Source organism: Pristiophorus japonicus, chromosome 19 (genome assembly GCF_044704955.1).
Source record: "Pristiophorus japonicus isolate sPriJap1 chromosome 19, sPriJap1.hap1, whole genome shotgun sequence".
Lineage (NCBI taxonomy): Eukaryota > Metazoa > Chordata > Chondrichthyes > Pristiophoridae > Pristiophorus > Pristiophorus japonicus.
The window spans coordinates 18,366,959-18,379,344 of record NC_091995.1 but is presented as its reverse complement, the minus strand read 5'-3'; positions in this window follow the sequence as shown (position 1 = coordinate 18,379,344).

Sequence of the window (12,386 nt, the reverse complement as noted above, 5' to 3'; positions counted from 1 at the left end):
GGCACGGCCACCAATGGTTGAGCGATCATAATCAGGGATGCTCAGGAGAGCAGAATTAGAGGAGCGCAGACATCTCAGTGGGCTGTTATGCTGGAGGAGATTACAGAGATAGGGAGGGGTGAGGCCATGGAGGGATTTGAAAACAAGGATGAGAATTTTGAAATCGAGGCGTTGTTTAATTGTGAGCCAATGTAGGTCAGGGGTGATGGGTGAGCGGGACTTGATGCGAGTTAGGACACCAGGACTGGTTATTTGAGAATGACCAGGAGATCCAAGAGCAAATAAATTGCAAGCGCAGGGCATTTCTGAACTTAAAGCAACAACCCAACTTGGGGGCAGCAAAGCAGCTTTATAGACGGCTTAAGGCCGAGGTCCAACAAAAACCCGTGACCTAAAGAATAGATGGAGAAAGCACAGGAGAGTCAGCAGCTGGCCGACAGCTATGATGTGCGAGGATTCTTAACCGCAGTCAAGTCCATCTACGGCCCAAGCACCCAAGGCCCCACCCCACTGCTGGCCAAGAACGCGGAGGCACTCATCAAGGATACCGAGGCAGTCAGGACCCGCTGGAAGGAGCACTTCGAAGATCTCCTTAACCGAGATTCTGCCTTTAACTCGAGTGTCCTCGACTTCATCCCACAGCATGCTACTCTCAGCAAAACCCCAGCCCTGCACGAGGTAGAAGAGGCCATCCGTCTGCTCAAGAACAACAAGGCATCGGGAACGGATGGAATCCCCGCTGAGGCACTAAAGTATGGCGGAGAGGCACTATTGGCACGAATGCGTGACCTCATCTCTCTCATCTGGAAGGAGGAGAGCAGGCCGGGAGATCTCAGAGATGCAGTACTTGGACCATCTTTAAAAAAGGGGATAAGTCCGACTGCAATAACTACAGAGGAATCTCCCTGTTGTCGGCCACTGGGAAAGTCATTGCTGGAATCCTCCTCAACCATCTTCTCCCTGTGGCTGAGGAGCTCCTCCCGGAGTTGCAGTGCGGATTGTGTCACCTACGTGGCACAACGGACATGATCTTTACGGCGCGACAACTGCAAGAGAAATGCAGAGAACAGCACCAACCCTTGAACATGGCCTTACAAAGGTCTTTGACACTGTTAATCATGAGGGACTACGGAGCGTCCTCCTCCGTTTCGGCTGCCTCCCAAAAGTTTGTCGCCATCCTCTGCCTGCTCCATGACGACATGCAAGCCGTGATCCTGGCCAACGGAGCCATTACAGACTCAATCCACGTCCGGACTGGGTACAAGCAGGGCTGCGTCATCGCCCCAACCCTCTTCTCGATCTGCCTCGCTGTACCACTCCAGGGAGCAGCACGTTCTGGAGCAGGAGAGCAACGGCAGCAAAGAGGGCGACTGAATTGGACGTCACCAAAGTCCAGGTCGGTGATTGGAGTGTGGGCAGGTGCAGCAGAAGCGGCGAGGTCGGGGCGAAGGAGCAGCGAGAGATTGTAGAGGGACGCGATCGGGGCCAAGGAGAGGCGTGAGTTCGGGGCCCAGAAGAGGTGAGGGCCCAAGGGCAGCACTGCGATAAGTGTGCGCACTAAGTCCGTGCAGCAGTGCTGGTCTCCAGTCGACTTGGTTAATCCGTGCTACTACACCAAGACCTAGCTCTGTCAAGACCGTGTGGTGGCTGGTGTGCAACGGTCACCACACGTTAAAAAAATCCCCGCACAAGCTGTATTTTCCACCCTTCAAGATTTAGTTCGGGACCTGGAGTATTAGGTCCTTCATTGAAACATCTGTGAACTTTTTTGGCGTGGAAGCAAGTCATCCTCGACTCGAGGGAATGCTTATGATGATAGAAACATAGAAACATAGAAAATAGGTGCAGGAGTAGGCCATTCGGCCCTTCGAGCCTGCACCGCCATTCAATGAGTTCATGGCTGAACATGCAACTTCAGTATCCCATTCCTGCTTTCTCGCCATACCCCTTGATGATGAGGTAGACCATAAGCTACCCTGAGTCTACCCTGTCACTAACCCACAGCAGCGACCGAAGGAAGCTTTCTCCCGGAGATGTCGCTGTCAGAACTGGCAGCATTCTCGTGGGTTGACACAAAGAGAAAAAACATTGCAGCTCCAAGAACACAGGAGGGAACTGGGCAAGTGAACATGTGCTTTGCAATGCACAGCGGACGTGTGCGAGGATGTGTGCTTGCTGGCAGGAATCCAGATGTTTCTGCCGGTCGCTTCTCTGCAACCCACACCAGCTACACGGCCAAAGAAATCTAAGGACCCCCCACCCTTCCAGTACACACAGAGAGCGAGAGAACAAGTCTTTAAGCAGGCCCCCACCCGAGATTTATCTCCGTGTGTGGAAGTTCCGAAGAGGCCCACCCGAGAATGGAGACGGAGCCTCCTGAGTCTGCCTGTCACCAGTGGGAATTCTCGGCAGCTTGCGTAGCTCTGCACCATCTTCATGCTGCTATCAGCGGTGAACGCTCACCACCGCCCTACTCCCACTCTACACATCTGCTGTGACTCGTGCGTCAGGTAGGCAGAGGGTTATCTCTCCTTACGGAGGCTAACTGGCTGACTCTCCCTCCCACACGTCCCGGCTCGGAGGAATTGGTTGGTACGATTACGCACTTCAGTGTGCAGTGCTTCCCACCGACATCTGAGACAATCTCTAAGTGATTGGAAAAAAAAAACACATTTTGCATTGCTCCACCCCATGACATAAACGTTCTGAGAATTAGGGTTGCCATCTCAGGTAGGCTATGCTCCCGAAGGTTTCGTAAATTTCCCTATGCTTTTTCCCCTGGCTGAAGCAATGCCAGCTGTGGCTCAGTGGGTAGCACTCTCACCTCAGAAGGCTGTGGGTTCAAGCCCTATTCTAGAGATTTGCGCACAAAATCCAGGCAGACATTTCAGTGCAGTGCTGAAGGAGCGCTGCATTTTCGGAAGTGCCGTCTTTTGAGTGAGACGTTAAACCGAGGCCCCGTCTGCTCTCTCGGGTGGATGTAAAAGATCCCGTGGTAGAGGAAGAGCAGGGGAGTTATCCCCGGTGTCTTGGCCAATGTTTATCCCTCAATCAACATAACAAAAAGAGATTATCTGGTCATTATCACATTGCTGTTTGTGGGAGCTTGCTGTGCACAAGTTGGCTGCCACGTTTCCCACATTAAAACAGTGACTACACTTCAAATGCTACTTCGTTGGCTGTAAACTGTTTTGAGACGTCCGGTGGTCGTGAAAGGCGCTATATAAATGCAAGTCCTTCTTTCTTTTAATATCAGATGGACTGCTGCAAACAAACCAAGTAAGGCTATACTTGCTTTGGAGGCTGTCAGAGAAGGTTCACTAAGTTGATTCCGGAGATGAGTGGGATGACTTAAGGGGATAGGTTGAGTAGTTTGGGCTGATACACATTGGAGTTCACAAGAATGAGAGGTGGTCTTATTGAAACTTATAAGATAATGAGGGGGCTCGACAGGGTGGATGCAGAGAGGATATTTCCACTCATAGGGGAAACTAGAAACAGTGGACATAGTCTTAGAATAAGGGGCTGCTCATTTAAAACTGAGATGAGGAGAAATTTCTTCTCCTGGAAGGTTGTAAATCTGTGCAATTCTCTGCCTCAGAGAGCTGTGGAGGCTGGGTTATTGAATATATTTAAGGCGGAGATAGATTTTTGAGCAATAAGGGAGTAAAGGGTTACGGGGAGCGGGCAGGGAAGTGGAGCTGAGTCCATGATCAGATCACCCATGATCTTATTAAATAGTGGAGCAGGCTCGAGGGGCTGTGTGGGCTACTCCTGCTCCTATTTCTTATGTTCTTATTGTTATGTATGAATAAAGAGTCTTGACCAGATACTGTGAGTTCAAAGTAAAGTGTGACCATAGTCCTTTATTACAGGTCTCTAGAGTGCCTCTCCAGCCTGTGAGGCCTCCTTAAGTACAGGTGCTCCCAAGGGATTGTGGGATCCCTTGGGACTCCAGGGGATGAGCCCTCTGGTGGTTACACAAGGTATTTACAGGTTTACAATTATAACAACACTCCCTCCCCCAAAGTCAATAGTGTAACTATTTACAAGATGAATCAATCTGGGGCCTTCCTTGCCCTGGTTGATCGTCTCGGTGCAAATGCTGGTTTTGGTGAGTCGTTTGTTGGGCCCTCGTTGGGCTGCTGTGCAGCTGGCCTTGCTTGGCTGCCTGGTGTGGTGAATCATGCTGGGCTGCTGCGGGTGATGGGTTCTGCTTCGTGGTCAACCGTTGTGTCGGTTGCCACTGGTGTGTGTTGGGGGGTCAAAAAAGATAGGGTCTAATGTGGGTTGTTCTGGATAGTCCGTGTATTTGAGTTTGGTTTGGTCCAAGTGTTTCCTGTAGATGAATCCATTTGAAAATTTGACCCGAAACACCTTACTCCCGTCTTTGGCCACACCAGTGCTGGGAAGCCACTTGGGACCTTGTCCATAGTTCAACACAAATACAGCATCATTAATTTCAATTTCACGTGACACATTTGCGCGATCATGATATATATTCTGTTGAAGCCGCCTGCTCTCTACCTGTTCGTGTAGATCAGGGTGGACTAACGAGAGCCTTGTCTTGAGTGCCCTTTTCATGAGCAGTTCAGCAGGCAGAATCCCAGTGAGCGAGTGGGATCTCATGCGGTAACTAAGCAGGACTCGGGACAGGCGAATCTGCAGTGAGCCTTCAGTTACCCTCTTCAAGCTCTGCTTGATTGTTTGCACTGCTCTCTCTGCCTGACCGTTGGATGCTGGTGTGAACAGGGCAGATGTAACATGTTTGATCCCATTGCGGGTCATGAACTCTTTGAACTCGGCACTGGTGAAACACGGCATCGATACCCAGCCACCACACGTAGGATCTGGCTATTGCTTTCATCATTACAATGCCTGGGTGAGTACTGTGGAGATCACTAATGAAAGTGTCCCTGCCCTTTTTGGTACCACTATCCGATTACCCCACAGAAGGCAGTCTGCCTGTATAGACATTTTATCTTTGCACCGCTGGTACAGCTTTATCTCTTCCTGCATTTCTAATGGGACACTGGACCAGCTCCGGTGAAGCACACAGTTTTTTACTAAGGACAATAAGGGGTCCTGGCTCGTCCAGGTTCTAATCTGTCGGGCGGTAACGGGTGATTGCGCACTCTCGAATGCTTCCATTACCATGACTAAATTTGCAGACTGTGCCATTTCCACCCTCGTGGTGGGCAATGGCAGCTAACTGAGAGCATCGGCACAGTTTTCTGTATCTGGCCTGTGGCGGATGGCATAGTTGTATGCGGACAACGTGAGCGGCCATCTCTGGATGTGGGCTGGTGCATTCGTATTTATCCCCTTACTTTCAGAAAGGAGAGATATTAGTGGCGTATGGTCAGTTTCCAATTCAAATTTGAGCCCAAACAGATATTGATGCATTTTCTTTACCTCATAAACATATACTAACGCTTCTTTTTCGATCATGCTGTAGGCCCTCTCGGTCTTAGACAGACTTCTGGATGCATAAGCAACTCTCAGATTGCAATTTCTCAGAGTCATTAGCTTGTTGCAATACACACATGACACAGTATGACGACGCATCACATGCTAGTACCAAATGCTTACATGGATCTGACAACACAAGCAATTTGTTTGTGCATAACAGTTTTCTAGTTTTTACAAAGATATTTTCTTGGCTTTTACCCCATACCCATTCATCTCCTTTATGCAGTAAGGCGTGCAGTAGTTCTAACAGTGTGCTGAGACCCGGTAAGAAGTTACCAAAGTAGTTCAGGAGTCCTAGAAACGACCGCAGCTCCATCATGTTCTGTGGCCTTGATGTGTTCTCGATTGCCTCCGTCTTCACGTTGGTGGGCCTGATGCCATCTACCGCGATTCTCCTTCCCAGGAACTCCACTTCAGGCGCCAAGAAAACACACTTTGAGCATTTTAACCTGAGCCCTATGCGGTTGAGCCAACTAAGAACCTCCTCCAGGTTCTGCAGATGTTCGACTGTGTCCCGACCTGTAACCAAGATGTTATCCTGGAAGACCACGGTGTGCGGGACCGACTTCAGTAAGCTTTCCATGTTTCTCTGGAATATCGCCCCGGCCGATCGAATCCCAAACGGGCATCTGTTGTAAATGAAGAGATCTTTGTGCGTGTTGATGCAGGTGAGGCCCTTCGATGATTCCTCCAGCTCCTGCGTCATGTAGGCCGAGGTCAAGTCCAGCTTCGTGAACGTTTTTCCTCCCGCCAGCGTCGCAAAAAGGTTGTCTGTCTTTGGTAGTGGGTATTGATCCTGCAGGGAGAAACGATCGATAGTTACTTTGTAATCACCACAGATTCTGATGGTGCCGTCTCCCTTGAGGACTGGAACAATTGGACTGGCCCAATCGTTGAATTCAATCGGCGAAATGATGCCCTCTCTTTGCAGCCAGTCCAGCTCGATCTCCACCCTCTCTCTCATCATGTACGGTACTGCTCTCACCTTGTGATGGATGGGTTGCACCCCTGGAATTTTCTGGATCTGCACTTTTGCTCCTTGGAACTTCCCGATACCTGGTTCGAACAGCAAGGGGAACTTGTTTAAGACCTAGACACACGAAGTGTCGTCGATGGACGAGAGTTCTCAGACGTCGTCCCAGTTCCAGCATATCTTTCCCAGCCAGCTCCAGCCGAGCAGCGTGGGGCCATCGCCCGGTACCACCCAGAGTGGTAACTTGTGCACCGCTCCATCGTAAGAGACCTTTACAGTCGCACTGCCGATTACAGGAATCAGTTCCTTTGTGTATGTTCTCAGTTTAGTGCGAATGGGAGTCAGGACTGGCCTTGAGGCCTTGCTGCTCCACAATTTATCGAAATTCTTTTTGCTCATAATGGACTGGCTCGTGCCCGTGTCCAGCTCCATTGACACCGGGAGTCCATTTAATTCAACCTTCAGCATTATCGGGGGACAATTCCTGGTAAATGTGTGCACCCCATATACCTCTGCCTCTTCGGTCTGAGGCTCTGGTTCATCATGGTCCACCGTGGATCTGTCCTCCTCTGCAACGTGGTAGTTTGCAGGATGAGCAGGGTTTGCAGCTCGCCTGCACATACATTGAAGATGTCCCATTGTTTCACAGCCCTTGCAAATGTATCCTTTGAAGTGGCATGAATGGAAACAATGATCACCCCTGCGGCGCCAACTAGGTGTTAATAGCCTTGCATTCATCACCCTTGATGGTGGACTCTGAGACATCTGCGGATGTGCAGCTGCAGGCATGTGAGTCCTGCCCTGTACGTTGCAATTCGAAAACAACATTACTTTGTTAACAGTACTTGCAGCAGCACTCGTGTGCTGAGAGATTTGTTTGGTATTGTCACTGGTGGCAATGAACACCTGCGCTATCGCTATGGCTTTACTTAAGGTTGGGGTCTACAGTCAAAAGTTTGCGAAGTATCACTTCATGGCCAATGCCAAGTTCAAAGAAGTCCCTGAGCATGTGCTCCAAATGTCCTTCAAATTTGCGATGTTCTGCAAGGCGTCTTAGCTCGGCGACATAGTTCGCCATTTCCTGGCCTTCAGACCTTTTGTACGTGTAGAACCGATACCTCGCCATCAGAACGCTTTCCTTCGGGTTCAGATGCTCCCGGACCAGTGTGCGCAAATCATCATATGATTTCTCTGTGGGTTTTGCTGGAGCAAGCAGATCTTTCATGAGGCCATATGTTGGTACCCCGCAAACGGTGAGGAGAATCGCCCTTCGTTTGACAGCGTTCGCTTCTCCTTCCAGCTCGTTGGCCACGAGTCGCGCCATGAAGGTTTCCCAATCATCTCCCTCCGAAAATTTCTCCAGGATGCCCACTGTTCTCTGCATCATTGGGTTCATCATCTGTATCTCGTCGCCAGTTGTTATTATGAATAAAGAGTCTTGACCAGATGCTGTGAGCTCAAAGTAAAGTGTGACCTTGTCTTTTATTACAGGTCTCCAGAGTGCCTCTCCAGCCTATGAGGCCTCCTTAAGTACAGGTACTCCCATGGGATTGTGGGATCTCTTGGGACTCCAGGGGATGAGCCCTCTGGTGGTTACACAAGATATTTACAGGTTTACATATATGACACATGACCCCCCTCTGCCCCGGTCCTCCCTAACAAACAAACAGTCTACACAAACACAACAATCTACTCTCTTCATTATCTTATAAACTGCAATCAAGTCCCCCTAAGTCTACTCTTCTATAAAGTGTAGAGTCTCAACTCTTTGAGCCTACCTGGGCAACTAAGCTGCTTTATACAGGGAATTAGTCTAGTGGCCCTCCTCTGCATCCTCTCCAAAGCCTCAATAACACCCACCATGTGATGAGACCAGAACTGGACACAGTATTCGAACTGAGGCCAAACCAATTTTTGCACAAAGGCAAACTCGCACCGTTTTGCTTGAAAGTGAATTGTCCTGAAAATGCACCCTGATACCCTATTTGCTCCAGCTATAGCTGCATAATGGCTGTAAATCTATGGAATTCACTGCCTCAGAGAGCTGTGGCAGCTGGGACATTGAATAAATTTAAGACAGAGATAGACAGTTGCTTAACCGATAAGGGAATAAAAAGTTTTGGGGAGCGGGCGGGGAAGTGAACCCGAGTCCATGATCGGATCAGACGCGATTGTTGTTGTGTCCTTAGAAGCTCTCATAATGACTCCATGAGGCAGTGCGTTATACTTGAACTGTAATGACCTTAGTCCTTTATTAGTTAACTCCAGAGTGAGGATCATACCTGGTGACCTGCCTTTTATACTAGGCCAGGCACACCTGTACAGGTAACCTACAAGTCTCCCACTGCTGTGCCCTCTGGTGGCACACCTTGTGATAGTACCAACAGTAGCCATGTAATATACATGACATCACTCCCCCCTAAGCCTTTAGTGCAAATCACCTCTGCATTGATTGTGCTCTGGGCTGAGCTCTATCTGGGCTCTATCTGGTTGACCCTTGGCAGGTCGTTTCAATCTTGGGTGAGTGATTGGTGCAGTAGGTTGGCTGGTGGTTGCTGTTTGTGTATGTCCTTGACCATCCATTCTCCCCACCCCCCCCCCCCCCCAAACATATAGATTATGCCGGAGGCTCATTGCATTCATATACATTCAAGTTCGAAAAAACAAGGCTGCATTAAACTTGTGGTTCCGGTGTGAGGCAAGTACGCTAGACTGGTGAGATACATTATCAATGTGGTGAGCGGTGTGTAAGGACAAACTCGTTCCAGAACTGCTGGATGGAGTCCAGGCAGTCTCAGTGCCTGGTACTGGCAGTGGGAACTTGGTTGGCTTGAGTTGCCTGCTCTTGGGGCTGTTGCCGAGGTCCCGAGTGTCGGGCCGGTTCACAAATGTTGCCGAACTCGCACGGTGCCGCCAGCCTCCTGAGGTCTGCAACATACTTCGCGATATCCTGGCCTTCGGGCTGTCGGTGGGTATAGAACCGGCGTCTGGCTGTGAGGATGCTCTCCTTGGGCTTGAGTTGCTCATGGATCAGGGTTACGAGCTCCTCGTACGTCTTGGTCATTGTCTTTGCTGGTGCTAGCAAGTCCCTGACGAGGCCATAGACGGTGGGCCCACAACTGGTTAGCAAGATAGCTCTGCGCTCATCAGCCAGTGTGGCCGGGTCGTCTCCTGCCAGGACATTTGCTGTGAAGAAATGTTTGAGCCTTTCCACAAAGGCATCCCAATCATCACCATTGGCGAACTACTGCAATGTATCAAGGGTAGCCATTTTCGCGTGAAGGTCGTCGCCAATTGTTGTGTCCTTAGATGCTCTAATAATGAGACACAGCTGTGCGATCGTGATACGCTTGCTGACTTTGTCTTCTATATTCAACATGATTATTCAAGTTGGGGTGTACAAGAGATATCTTGGTCTTAAGATCACTCTTCATCATTAGTTAGTAGGCAAGACCCCGGTAAGCATGTGTGGTCTTGTCCTGTAAATAAGCAGTATGCATGATAGGCGGGTCTGCATTGACCCTTGGGTTACTAGCTTCATACTCTGCTTTATGATTTGGACAGCATGTTCTGCTTGCCCATTGGATGCAGGTTTGAATGGTGCTGACCTTACATGTTTGATACAATTGAGTTTCATGAACTCTTGAAATTCCTGACTGGTGAAACACGATCCGTTGTCGCTAACAACGATGTCAGGCGGACCATGTGTCATGAACATGACACTGAGACTCTCAATGGTAGCTGTGGATGTGCTGGATGACATGATTATACACTCTATCCACTTCGAATATGCATCCACCACAACTAAAAACATCTTCCCCAGGAAGGGACCTGCAGTCTATGTGAATCCTGGACTACGGTTTGGATGGCCATGGCCACAGACTCAGCGGCGATTCTGCTGGTGCTTTGCTGAGCTGCATGCAAGTGTTGCACTGATGCACACATGATTCACACATGATTCCAGCTCAGAGTCAATTCCCGGCCATCATACATGATGGCTTTCATCATTACAATGCCAGGATGTGTGCTATGTAGCTCACGTACAACTTTCTCTCTCATTTTCTTGGGCATAACACGATTGCCCCACAGTATGCAATCCGACTGAATAGACAGTTTGTCTTTGCAACGAATGTAAGGTTTGGTCTCCTCGCACATTTGCTTGGGTATGGCAGACCAATCACCTTTGAGGATGCAACTCTTCACCACCGATAAAATCGGGTCCTAGCTGGTCCAGGTCTTAACTTGTTGGGCCATGACAGGGGTTCCTTCAATCTCAAAAGCATCCATAACTAACAATAGGTCCGCCGGTTGTGGCGTTTCCACCTCTGGTGTGGGCAACGGCAGGCTGCTTAAAGCATCGGCACAATTCTCGGTGCCAGGTCTATGGCGAATGACATAATCATAAGCGGATAATGTCAGCGCCCACCTTTGGATGCGGGATGAAGCATTGGTATTGATACCTTTATTTTCAGAGAACAGTGAAATGAACGGCTTGTGATCTGTCTCCAGTTCAAACCGAAGACCAACCAGGTACTGATGCATCTTTTTAACCCCATACACACAGACTAGTGCTTCTTTCTCTACCATGCTGTAGGCTCTTTCTGCTTTAGACAAACTTTTTGAAGCATACGCGACTGGTTGAAGTTTACCCGACTCATTAGCTTGTTGGAGTACGCAACCAATTCCATATGACGAAGCATCACAGGCCAATACTAAATGTTTACATGGGTCATAATGTACCAGCAGCTTGTTGGAGCAAAGCAGATTAGTGGCTTTCCCAAAAGCTCTGTCTTGAAATGCACCCCACACCCAGTTGTCGCCTTTTCTTAGGAGCATGTGCAGTGGTTCTAATAAGGTGCTCAATTTAGGTAGGAAGTTACCGAAGTAGTCGAGTAGACCCAGGAACGAACGCAGCTCCGTCACATTCTGCGGCTTGGGTGCATTCTCGATGGCCTTGGTTTTCTCGTCCGTGGACCTGATGCCGTCAGCAGCAATTTTCCTCCCCAGGAATTTGACCTCTGATGCCATGAAGATGCACTTCGAGCGTTTCAGTCTGAGTCCCACTTTGTCCAGATGATGTAGAACCTCTTCCAGGTTGTTCAGATGTTGCTCGGAGTCACGACATGTGATCAGGATGTCATCTTGGAATATCATGGTTCTGGGAACGGACTTCAGTAGACTCTCCATGTTCTTCTGAAACATTGCTGCAGCCGAGCGAATTCCAAAAGGGCACCTGTGATAAATAAACAGCCCTTTATGCGTGTTAATGCACGTAAGTCTCTTCGACATCTCAACCAGCTCCTGTGTCATATAGGCCGACGTCAAGTCCAGTTTGGTGAACGACTTCCCCCCCGGCTGCCATTGCAAGCAAGTCATCAGCCTTCGGTAACGGTGCTGGTCCTGTTTGGAAACCCTGTTAATCGTAGCCTTATAGTCTCCACAGATTCTGACTGTGCCATCACTTTTCAGCACAGGAACAATGGGGCTGGCCCATTCATTAAATTCAACTAGTGATATGATCCCTTCCCACTGGAGTCTGTCCAATTCGATTTCGACCTTCTCCCTCTTCATGTACGGAACTGCCCGAGCTTTATGATGGACGGGTCTTGCATCCGAGTCCACGTGGATCTGCACCTTCGCTCCCGTGAAGTTGTCGATGCCTGGTTCGAACAGCGAGGGGAGCTTGCTCAGTCCTTGGGCACATGTATCTTTCTCAGACGACAACGCCTTGATGTCGTTCCAATCGCATCTGAATTTTTTCAAGCCAGTTCCTGCCGAACAGCATTGGCCCATTGCCTGGGACAATCCATAGCGGTAACTCGTGAACCGCACTGTCATACGACACTTTAATTTTGGCACTGCCAATCACCGTTATGAGTTCTTTGGTGTACGTGCGCAACTTGGCATTCACTGGACTCAGCCTGGGCCTCACAGTCTTAGT